The sequence below is a fragment of the Odocoileus virginianus genome, chromosome 12 (genome assembly GCF_023699985.2).
Source record: "Odocoileus virginianus isolate 20LAN1187 ecotype Illinois chromosome 12, Ovbor_1.2, whole genome shotgun sequence".
NCBI lineage: Eukaryota > Metazoa > Chordata > Mammalia > Artiodactyla > Cervidae > Odocoileus > Odocoileus virginianus.
The window spans coordinates 40,543,266-40,553,965 of NC_069685.1; the positions used below are offsets into that span (position 1 = coordinate 40,543,266).

General features: G+C 43.2%; 1 protein-coding gene across 5 annotated transcripts in view; it reads right to left on the bottom strand.

The window, feature by feature from the left end:
• GUCY1A1 (guanylate cyclase 1 soluble subunit alpha 1) overlaps positions 1-6,306 on the bottom strand; it is a 70,476-nt gene extending 64,170 nt beyond the window's left edge. For 3 of the 5 annotated variants that reach the window (XM_070474955.1, XM_070474949.1, XM_070474951.1), the window contains exon 1: positions 5,597-5,943. The gene's annotated coding sequence lies outside the window, so the exon portion shown is untranslated. Of the gene's footprint in view, positions 1-4,695; positions 4,785-5,596; positions 5,944-6,037 lie in introns of those variants that run through there. The other 2 variants (XM_070474950.1, XM_070474954.1) reach the window with 2 other exon arrangements.
• Between the last annotated feature and the right edge of the window lie 4,394 nt (positions 6,307-10,700).

A 10,700-nucleotide genomic window follows, 5' to 3' on the forward strand; every position in this document is an offset into this window, starting at 1 on the left:
GATAGCTAGTCTGCAGAAAGTGGAAATGCATACCAGCAAGGAATCTGATCAAGTCTGTCACAGAATACACCCACTCAGGCCACACAAAGGAATGTAAACTCTGAGGAACGAGTTACTTGACCATAACACAACATTAACAGCCTTCTAAAGATGGCTAATTAATTCATGGGCCCGTGAGGGGAGGTGTCTGGGGCTAAATGTTCTGCCCATTCTCCATTCTGTACAGGTATTAGAAGAAGGTATTAATTGTATCCTGATTAAATCTGCTCATGCCTCTAAATGAAGAATAGCTAACCTATCTCATTGAATTAAAATCTGAAAATATCCTGATCCTCTGGAACAATAGGCTAAGTAAAGATAAAGATTATATTTAGTTTCAGTAAATATTTTTTAAAGCCCCACATTTAGTGGCCAAATGTGCAAACTGAGGAAAAGTAGTATACTTGCAGAGGAGAATACAAAAAGATGTCTAATTAAACAGTGTAGTATGGATGCAAAAACTACAGTGGAAGAGAGGGCAGGTTTGATTTTAGGATGATTTAACATGTGGGACCCAGAGGAGATTAATTATGCTAGTCCTATCCTCTAGCTTCAGCTCTCAGGACCACACATTCAGAAAAACAGGAATACACCCAAAGGAGAAATTCCCTGATGATAATGAGATACTCAAATTATGCCAATTAAGGGTGAGTTAAAGAAAATGAACATTACCATAGAGATCTCATGTCTGACTCTTTATGACCCCATGGACTATACAATCCATGGAATGCTCCAGGTCAGATCACTGTTCCTTTCTCCAGGGGATCTTCCCAACTCCGGGATCAAACCCAGGTCTCCCACATTGCAGGTGGATTCTTTACCATCTGAGGCACCAGGGAAGCCCCAGAATACTGGAGTGGATAGCCTATCCCTTCTCCAACAGATCTTCCTGGCCCAGGAATCGAACCAGGGTCTCCTGCATTGCAGGCAGATTCTTTACCAACTGAGCTACCAGGGAAGCCATACATGTCTCAAATATTATACATAAAAGCTTTCTGTATAAGTACTCTAAGAGGTAAAAATTGGGATATGAATATTATAAAGGCAAAAAGTATAGCTCAATATAAGAAAAGAATTATGCTCAGAACAGGTCAAATAGAGGAATGCCTCCCACATTCAAGATGAAGCTTGGTAAGTAGCTTGCTAAATCAATCTTAATATTCACCTTGAATTTGGAAATAAGGTCACCTGCTAAGAATGAAAAAACTAAAGATAATTTGGACTGGAAAACTCCACCACATGTCTCATGGAGAAATTGATAGGAATTATCCAAGAAAGAATAAAATAACTGCCTAGAGCTATTAACCACCCCTGAAGCTGAAGTTGGAGGGAATCAGGAGTTAAGAGGTCTAGCAGCAAGACAGCAGAGGGATGGAGCACAGCTGACATTTCTTGCCAAAATCATTGCAGCGAGTAAAGACAGGAAAACCTGAGATAATTGGAAATGGCTAAGGAGTAGTCACCGGAGAGGAGAGTGTAAGTGGTTTCGAATAAAGGTGCTTATCGGAAGGACAAGGGGTTGAGGTCAGAAAAAGAATATGAAATGCTCAGCTTTTTCAGCTGGGCAGAAAGGCCCAGGGAGGTGGGCTGCAGTCCTGTGGATCCAATGCTTAGATGTTGAATTTAGTTATAGGCGATTACAGTTGGTCAAAGTATAGAAAACAAATCCTCTGTTAGTGTAGATTCCCAAGGAAAGTGGATTGTTCAGGAAGTCAACAAGCACAGGTCATGGGAAGAGGGTAAATGGTGTAAACTTAGAAAGACAAAAGGTAGTTGGGCAGTGGTGAATGAGCAGTTACAAACAGCTCTGAGCCAGCTGCAAGCCCCATGGGAAGAAAGCACAGCAGTGTTCTTTCCTGCAGGTTCCTCACAAGACAGATGCTAATCCAGAGACAGTATTCCCAAACCAACTACCCACAGCACCAAAAAACCTGAATCGGTAACTATGAAGAAGAAAAAAATAATTATGCAGATATCACAATTAAAGCTTACTAGGCACCCACCATGTGCCAGGCATCTTGAATCCAAGGATGAATAGCCTGAGGGTGATTTGAGTTTGGTAGTGATGCAGATATATGAACAGGTATTTTCTTTAATTGCAGTATAGTTTATTTGCAAAGCTGTCTCAGTTTCAGATGTACAGCACTGTGATCCAGTTATACACACACACACACACACACACACACACAGAGGTGTATTCTTTTTCAGACTCTTTTCCCCTTATAATTTATTATAAAACATTGAGTATAATTCCCTGTGCTATATGGTAGGTTCCCATTGTTTACTTACTTTATATATAGTAGTTTTGTATGTTAATTCTAAACTCCTAATTTATCCTTTCCCTTCTCTGCTTTGGTAACCATAAGTTTGTTTTCTGTGCCTGTGGGCCTATTTCTGGTTTGTAAATAAGTTCCTTTGTACCAGTTTTTTAGATTCCACACATACATGACATCACCTGATAAATGTCTTTCTCTGTCTGGGTTACCTGTCTGAATGGGTATTTTTGATGTAAGGCAGCACAGCGAAAGGGCAAATAGAATTACATCAGACCTGGAAAAAATTCAGAATGAAGAAGTCTGAATTTCCCTGGTCTGCCCAGATCCCTTTTCCGGAGGGCTCACTCCCAAAGCCACTGTCTTCTTTGGGCTTTTTACTAATTCCTACTGTGGTGAGAAGGAGGTGGTGAGTGAATTAACTTGATCTGCTTTTGATTTTCTGCAATGGAGGGTTTATTTTATTAATAATAATTTAAAACAAAAAGAAAAGATTATTAACAGAAAGAATTCCAGGAAAGCAACTACAAGCAGTTGATAATCACGTTTGTGTGTTTGCGGGGGTTATGGGGTGGGGGTGCCCAGAGTCTGTCCAGTTTTATAACCTACTGCTGCTGGTGGTGACTGGCCTAAAACCCCTCACTCCTAGCAAATAATTCTGTTCATACTCTATAAGCTTCAAGGCTATAGGAAGCACAAGCCTGTTGGCCTACACTCAGGGGACAGAGAAATAAACTAAGTCAGACACTTCCAAACTGTTTGAGAAAAACATAAGAAGCATATGTAAGTCAGGATAGCCAAAAAATTACTCTAGTGTCAAATGAGTCAACTAGTCTATGAGTGGCTGAATTTATTCATCTAAAGACCTAAAATTTCCAAAAAACTCTTCTTGTATCAAGAGGGAGAGACCCAACCAAAACTACCATCCAGCCACCTAACAAACGCTTACTGAAAACATCTAGAAGGCTAGCGATGAAAAACCAGTGAAATTACTGGTATTTTAGAAAGAAAAATATGTTTCCACAAATATGCAAAAATGTAATAAATAGTGAATATTTAATAAAAGTTGCTTGGATAAATATTTATAATTAAGTTGTATAAAAATCAAAGACATAAAAGTTTTATTTCCTAGCAAATAAAAGGAAGCTAAGCAACTTCCTGGCAAATTTGAAATTCATAATGGAAATAACAATTTGAATTCACTTACTTCTTTACTTTTTAATCCAATATTGAATTAAATACAGTTAATTCCAACTGATTAATCCAATTTTAATCCAATATTGATTGATTTAAAGTTTTCAAAATAATGTCTTAACATAAGATCATTTAATAAACCATAGTTAGACATGAGGACCAAGTCTTGTAAAGCTGCATCTCCTTCTGTGTTCTCCAGAATGACAAAAAAAGTACCTTGGACATGTTATTTTATACCCAGGTACCTTGTAGCAGACCTATAAAGGTGCTTTTTGTATTCATACATTATAAAACAACATAACATGCATAAGTACTTTCTATTATATTTGTGTTGGGCTTCAAAGAGAGAAAAATAAAATTCCTTTTTTCTCTGTCATGCACTGAAAAAAAGGTCTTACAGCATAAGAAGCAACAGAAGGTAGGCATCTATTAATTACAAATTTCTATTAAATAAACTTAAGCTACTTAAGTTTCCTAACAGATACATTTTAAAACATACAAGTGGGTCTGTTTTATGTGAGATGCTTCATTACTGTAACAATATTTAATTATTCTAGAACTTTCCTACACAGGCTTTATGCAAAAAGCCTGCTGTTTTGACATGAAAAGAATAGCTTCTTTATTTTAACTCTGTGGTTTTTATTTTTCTATTGGGTCGAAAACTCACTTTAAATTATCTGAGAACCCCGGATTATCTCCCTTAAAATGCAGCGACCCAAATGTTTAAGTAAAATTTCTAGACCCCCGGAAGCAATCCACAAACCAAGCTGTGTAATAACAGAGTGCAGACTACACCGGCAACCTCACCAAATGCCTAATAAAGTTTCCATGGCTTTTTGACAAATTAAGATTTGCTTTGAAATTTTTGACATTCATATTTTTGTTATATTGTTCCCATTATTGACTTTTACCACTCTTCATGATATAGTACCGGAAATGACAACTCCTGAAGAAACAAAACAAAAACAGCCGTTTTAGGAAAAGCAACAGATTAGTATTACACTATGAACCAAGATATAAAAATCTACATCCCTCACTTGAAGACTCCAACGCTTACCCACGTGTCATCAAAGGATCAAAGATGTTCCTCCTAAGAGCAGTTCTAGTGAAGAGGTAAACATTTAATAAAATCACCATCATACAACAGACGTTATAAATGAAGCTCTAATTTAGAACTATGTTTTATGACCTGTTCTTCAAATTCCGAAGGGGTTCAGTTTGTTGGAAACCAAGATGCACTAGTCACAATTAAGCGACACGTTCAACCTTCTGGTTTACTTCGGAAGATACACACTGCTCACCAAGTGTAAAAGGAAGGCACAACCTGTGAAGTGAGGGAGCGAAAGAAGACGCAGGGAATCCATAGCCTGAAACCACGTGACCACAGTGCAAAGCAGCCTCCACACGAGTGCCCGCCGCGAGGCTGCTCAGCCCATCCAAGACGGGCTCCGGGCACGGAGACGCAGACCCCAGCTCACTGCTCCCCCAGATCACAGTAGAACTCACACCCCCCAAGCAGCAATTAACGCGCGCGCGAGCGGGCACCCCGACACAGACACGCGCGCTCACGAACACACACCCCGACACACAGGCACAGACACGCGCGCACGCACATTCACTCCTCGGTGGAGCCCCGGCAGCCCCCCGGGAAGTTTGAGGGCGGCCCCGCTAAGCTATACGGGATCGCGGCCGCCCGCCCCGTAGGAGCGCACCGGCGCAGCTCGGCCTCTCTCTGCTGGCTCCGATCCCCCGGCGCCCGGGCCGTGGGAGAGCAGCGCCCGGCTCCCCGCGTTCTCACGCCAGGGCCCCTGGAGCGCAGCCGCCAGTTCGGCGCGGCCCGGCGCCCACCCACGGCTGGCCTTCCGCCCTCGACCGCCGCGGGTCCCCCGGGCCCTGAGCTGCCCCGGGCGCCGTCTCCTTTGCGCCCTCGCTCCTCCTGGGCGTGGGAACCCGGCCGGCCCCGGGGCTGGACAGCTGGGAGGTCAGGAAGACTTCCCAGAGGGGAGGAGGATAGGCCTGGGCCGGGGGCCGCGGAGAGGGCCGCTACCCTGGCAGCCCTGACCCCGCGCGGGCAAACAGCGACCACTTACTCTGCTGCGTCCCAGACCTCGGGGCTGCGTTCTGGGATCGCCGGTAGCTCCCGGGCGCACCTAGCAGATCCGCGGTGCCGACGCAGAAGGAGAGTGGGCGGCAGGGGTGGGGGGTGAGGGGGCGGGGGGCGGGAGAGGAGACCCGGCGGCGGCACCTGCGGGTCCCTGCACCGGATTCCCCACAGCCAGCGCTTCCTCGGCTCCTGCTCAACAGGCGGGGCGGGCGCAAAGAGCTGCAGACCCGGTTCCCGCGCTGCGCCCACGCTCAGCCAGCTCCAGCCTGGGTCTCTCCCAGCGTCTCCATCTCGCGCGCTCTCTCTCTCCCTCCCCCCGCCCCAAGGATCCCTTACAGCCTCTCCCTGCTGCCTTTGACTTCTTTTTGGAACCCCTCCCCTTCCCTGCAACGAAAGACTGAAAAAGAAAGTAGAGGTTGAAACGCACCATGGTGAGGTCACTCGGGGCCTCTGTCCGCTCGCGGCGCGCCCTCCTCGCAGGAGTCGGTCGATCGCCTTGGGGGGTGGGGTGGGAGGGTTCCCGAGGCGACTCCCTGCTTTTTGCCCGGAGTCTAGCAGCCAGAGTGGAGAAAAACTGCAGTGAAACCAGCTCGTGGAAAATCAGCTCGGTACTGAGTCCCACCCACCACGACGACCCGACTAGGGCCGGGGAACTGAGTCCTCCAGCCGCCCAGTCGCTTTCCCAGCAGTTCCTGTGTGGTGACAGACACCAGGGGACGGGGACAAACGAGGAGAAAGGAAAAAGAGGGAGGGAACGCAAGGAAAATTTGGCCCACTTAAAAATATATTTTTTCTGTTGTGCACTGGGCAGGAAAAACTGTAGTTCTCCGTAGTTAGAAACTCTAGCATTTCTGCTGGAAATTGATGTCTGCGTGGATGGAAGACTCCAGCATTTCTGCTGGAAATTGATGTCTGCGTGGATGGTTTTCTCGCCCTGGTTCTCAGGTTAACACCAATCTACTCCTTTGTAAATGCAGTTCTACGGTTGCAGAGTATTTACATCTTTCCAGTAAGGTCCTGATTCTGCTTGGTTTGGTACATTTAGTTCTGTTTGGTGGGTGTGCAGGGTGTGTGTGTGTATGTATTCCAGCACAGAAAAATAAGTTCTTATATAAATGTTTTTAGTCACCTTTCTGACTAAAAAATAAAAAAACTCATTATGCTGTTTCATTTTGAATTCATAATTAATCATGATTATTATGCGATCTTTCTTCAAGCCCAGGAACTCTGAGATAGATTGTTTATGGTTATCTCCAGTTCTTATATTAATATTTCTCCCCAAACTTACGCACCTAGTCTGTCCATTTTAGACTCATCTCCCAACCTTGACAACTTCGCTGTTCTCATGCCAAACATCAGTCAGACTAAGAAGACATTTAAATTAGAAAAAACGGATTTAACTAAAATTTGTCTTAGTATTGGGGGAAAGTCCAGACCTGTAAGTTTGTGTTTTTTGGTTCTGCTGTCTCTGGAACCTTCTATTTCTCTACTTGGAACACTTGATAATCTCTTGGGTCAAAATAGCTTTTGTCCTCAGAGAACTTAGAATTTAAGACCTAGGAGAAAACATAAGAAGAAATACTCACTAACACTTACTTGAAAGGGGATCTCACGCTATTTTAGGAAAGATAAAGTTAATGATTTGAAAACTCAGAGGACGAAGAGAGATCTTCTGACAGGAGAAATACTTTGCAACAGAACACTATTAGAGAGAGGTAGACAGGGTAGGTCATATTTGAGAAAAGATAAAATAGAGAAAGTTTTTGTCTTTTGTGTTTTTCAGGCAGAGGCAAACTTGTGAGTGAAGGCCTGGAGGTGGGAAGACAGGACTCTGATGTTCCAAAAGAGATGATGAACACACTGGCCAGAACGGCCATCATTTAAAAAGTCTATAAATAATAAATGCTGGAGAGGGTGTAGAGAAAGGGAATCCTCCTACACTGTTGGTGGGACTGTAAATTGGTGGAGCCACTTTGAAGAACAAACTCCATATGGAGTTTCCCTAAAAAACTAAAAATATAACTACTATATGATCCAGCTATTCCATTCCTGGGCATATATCCAAACAAAACTATAATTCAAAAAGATACGTGCACCCCAGTGTTCATTGCAGCACTGTTTACAATAGCCAAGACAGAGAAACAACCTATATGTTCTAGATAAGCAGATAAAGAAGATGTGGTACATATATACAACAGGATATTACTCAGCCATAAAAAAGAATGAAATAATGCCATTGGAAGCAACATGGATGCAACTAGAGATTATCATACTAAGTGAAATAAGTCAAACAGAGAAAGATAAATACCATATGATATCACTGATATGTGGAATCCAAAATATGACACAAATGAACTTATCTGTGAAACAGAAACTGACTCATGGACATAGAAAACAGACTTGTGATTGCCAGAGGTGGGGGAGGGGTGGTGTCCGGGGAGGGAAAGGATGGATTGGGAGTTGGGGATTAGCAAGCATATACAAACTATTACATGTAGAATGGATAAACAACAAGGTCCAACTCTTTAGCACAGGGAACTATATTCAGTGTCCTGTGATAAACCATCATGGAAAAGAATATGAAAAATATTATATATATATGAAAAAAGTCAAAGTGTTAGTTGCTCAGTTATGGCCAACATTTTGTGACTCTGGACTCTAGCCGGCCAGGCTCCTCTGTCCGTGGAATTCTCTAGGCAACACCAGAGTGGGTTGCCATTCCCTTCTCCAAGGGATCTTCTCCAGGTCACCCACATTGCAGGCAGATTCTTTACCATCTGAGCCACTGTGTACATATAAAACTGAATCACTTTGCTGTATAGCAGAAATTAACACAACACTGTAAACCAACTTCAATTAAAAAGATTTTAAATAAGAAGGAAGTGTGCCATTTCCAGAGTACACACACACAAAAAAAAAGTACAGGCAAATGAGGTGGAAGAGTAAGTTGAGTCCTGCTGCTGCTAAGTCACTTCAGTCGTGTCCGACTCTGTGTGATCTCGTAGATGGCAGCCCACCAGGCTCCCTCGTCCCTGGGATTCTCCAGGCAAGAACACTGGAGTGGGTTGCCATTTCCTTCTCCAATGTGTGAAAGTGAAAAGTGAAAGTGAAGTCGCTCAGTAGTGTCTGACTCTTAGCGACCCCATGGACTGCAGCCTACCAGGCTCCTCCATCCATGGGATTTTCCAGGCAAGAGTACTGGAGTGGGGTGCCATTGCCTTCTCCAGATGGTCTCATTTGTCTGCCTCCAGTTGTCATACATTGCAGGCTTGTATGAAACCTGTTTTTTTTGTTATTGTTTGTTTTCCTCTACTTGCATTACTTTTCTCAACATGCCTTCATCTTGGATTCAGTTCGGTTCAGTCGCTCAGTCTTGTCTGACTCTTTGCGACCCCATGGACTGCAGCACGCCAGGCTTCCCTGTCCATCACCAACTCCCGAGCTTGCTCAAACTCCATCAAGTAGGTGATGCCATCCAACCATCTCATCCTCTGTCATACCCTTCTCTTCCTGCCTTCAATCTTTCCCAGCATCAGGGTCTTTTCCAATGAATCAGTTCTTTGCATCAGATGGCCAAAGATTGGAGTTTCAGCTTTAGCATCAGTCCTTCCAATGAACACCCAGGACTGATCTCCTTTAGGATGGACTGGTTGGATCTCCTTGCAGTCAAAGGGACTCTCAAGAATCTTCTCCAACACCACAGTTCAAAAGCATCAATTCTTCAGTGCTCAGCTTTGTTTATAGTCCAACTCTCACGTCCATACATGACCACTGGAAAAACCATAGCTTTGACTAGACGGACCTTTATTTGCAAAGTAATGCCTCTGCATCTTGGATTATCACTTGCTTAACTCATTCACTCATGCCTTTACCATCCTAAGACACAAACTCTTTAGGAAGGACCACATTTACCTCAGTCCTTTCTATCAGGACCTACTCAGTTTCACCAAGGTTAGCTCTCAGCTAGAGAGTGTCCTGTGCAGGCAGTTCCTCAGACATTCTAGATTCAGTTCCAGGCCACCAAAATAAAGCAAATATCACAATAAAGTGAGTCACATGAATTTTTTTTCTCATGCATATAAAATATGATGCTGTTAAAGTGCTGCACTCAGTATCCCAGCAAATTTGAAAAACTCAGCAGTGGCCACAGGACTGGAAAATGTCAATTTTCATTTCAATCCCAAAGAAAGTCAATGCCAAAGAATGTTCAAATTACTGTACAATTGCACTCATTTCACATGCTAGCAAAATTATGCTCAAAATCCTTCAAGCTATGCTTCAGCAGCACATGAACCAAGAAATTCCAAATATACAAGCTGGATTTAGAAAAAGCAGAGGAACCAGAGATCAAATTGCCAATAGCTGCTGGATCATAGAAAAATCAAAATAATTTTTTTTTAATCTACTTCTGCTTCATTGACTATACTAAAGCCTTTGACTGTGTAGATCACAACAAACTGAAATATTCTTAAAGAGATGGGACTACCAGACCACCTTCCCTAATAGCTCAGTTGGTAAAGAATCTGCCTGCAATGAAGGAGACTCCTGTTCGATTCCTGGGTTGGGAAGATCCGCTGGAGAAGGGATAGGATACCCACTCCAGTATTCTGGCCTGGTGAGTTCTATGGACTGTATAATCCATGGGGCCGCAAAGAGCTGGACATGACTGAGTGACTTTCACTTTCACTTTACCTGCCTCCTGATAAACCTGTATGCGGATTAAGAAGCAACAGTTAGAACCAGACACGGAAAAACTGCCGGTTCCAAATTGGGAAAGGAGTATGTCAAGGCTGTATGTTGTCACCCTGCTTATTTAACTTATATTCAGAGTACATCATGTGAAATACTGGGTTGGATGAAGCACAAGCTGGAATCAAGGTTGACCGGAGAAATAGCAACAACCTCAGATATGCAGATGATACCGTTTTAACAGCAGAAAGTGAAGAGGAACTAAAGAGCATCTTGATGAAATTGAAAGAGAAGAGTGAATAAGCTGGCCTAAAACTCAACATTCAAAAAACGAAGATCATGACATCCAGTTCCATCACTTTATGGCAAATAGATAGGGAAACAATGAAAACAGTGACAGA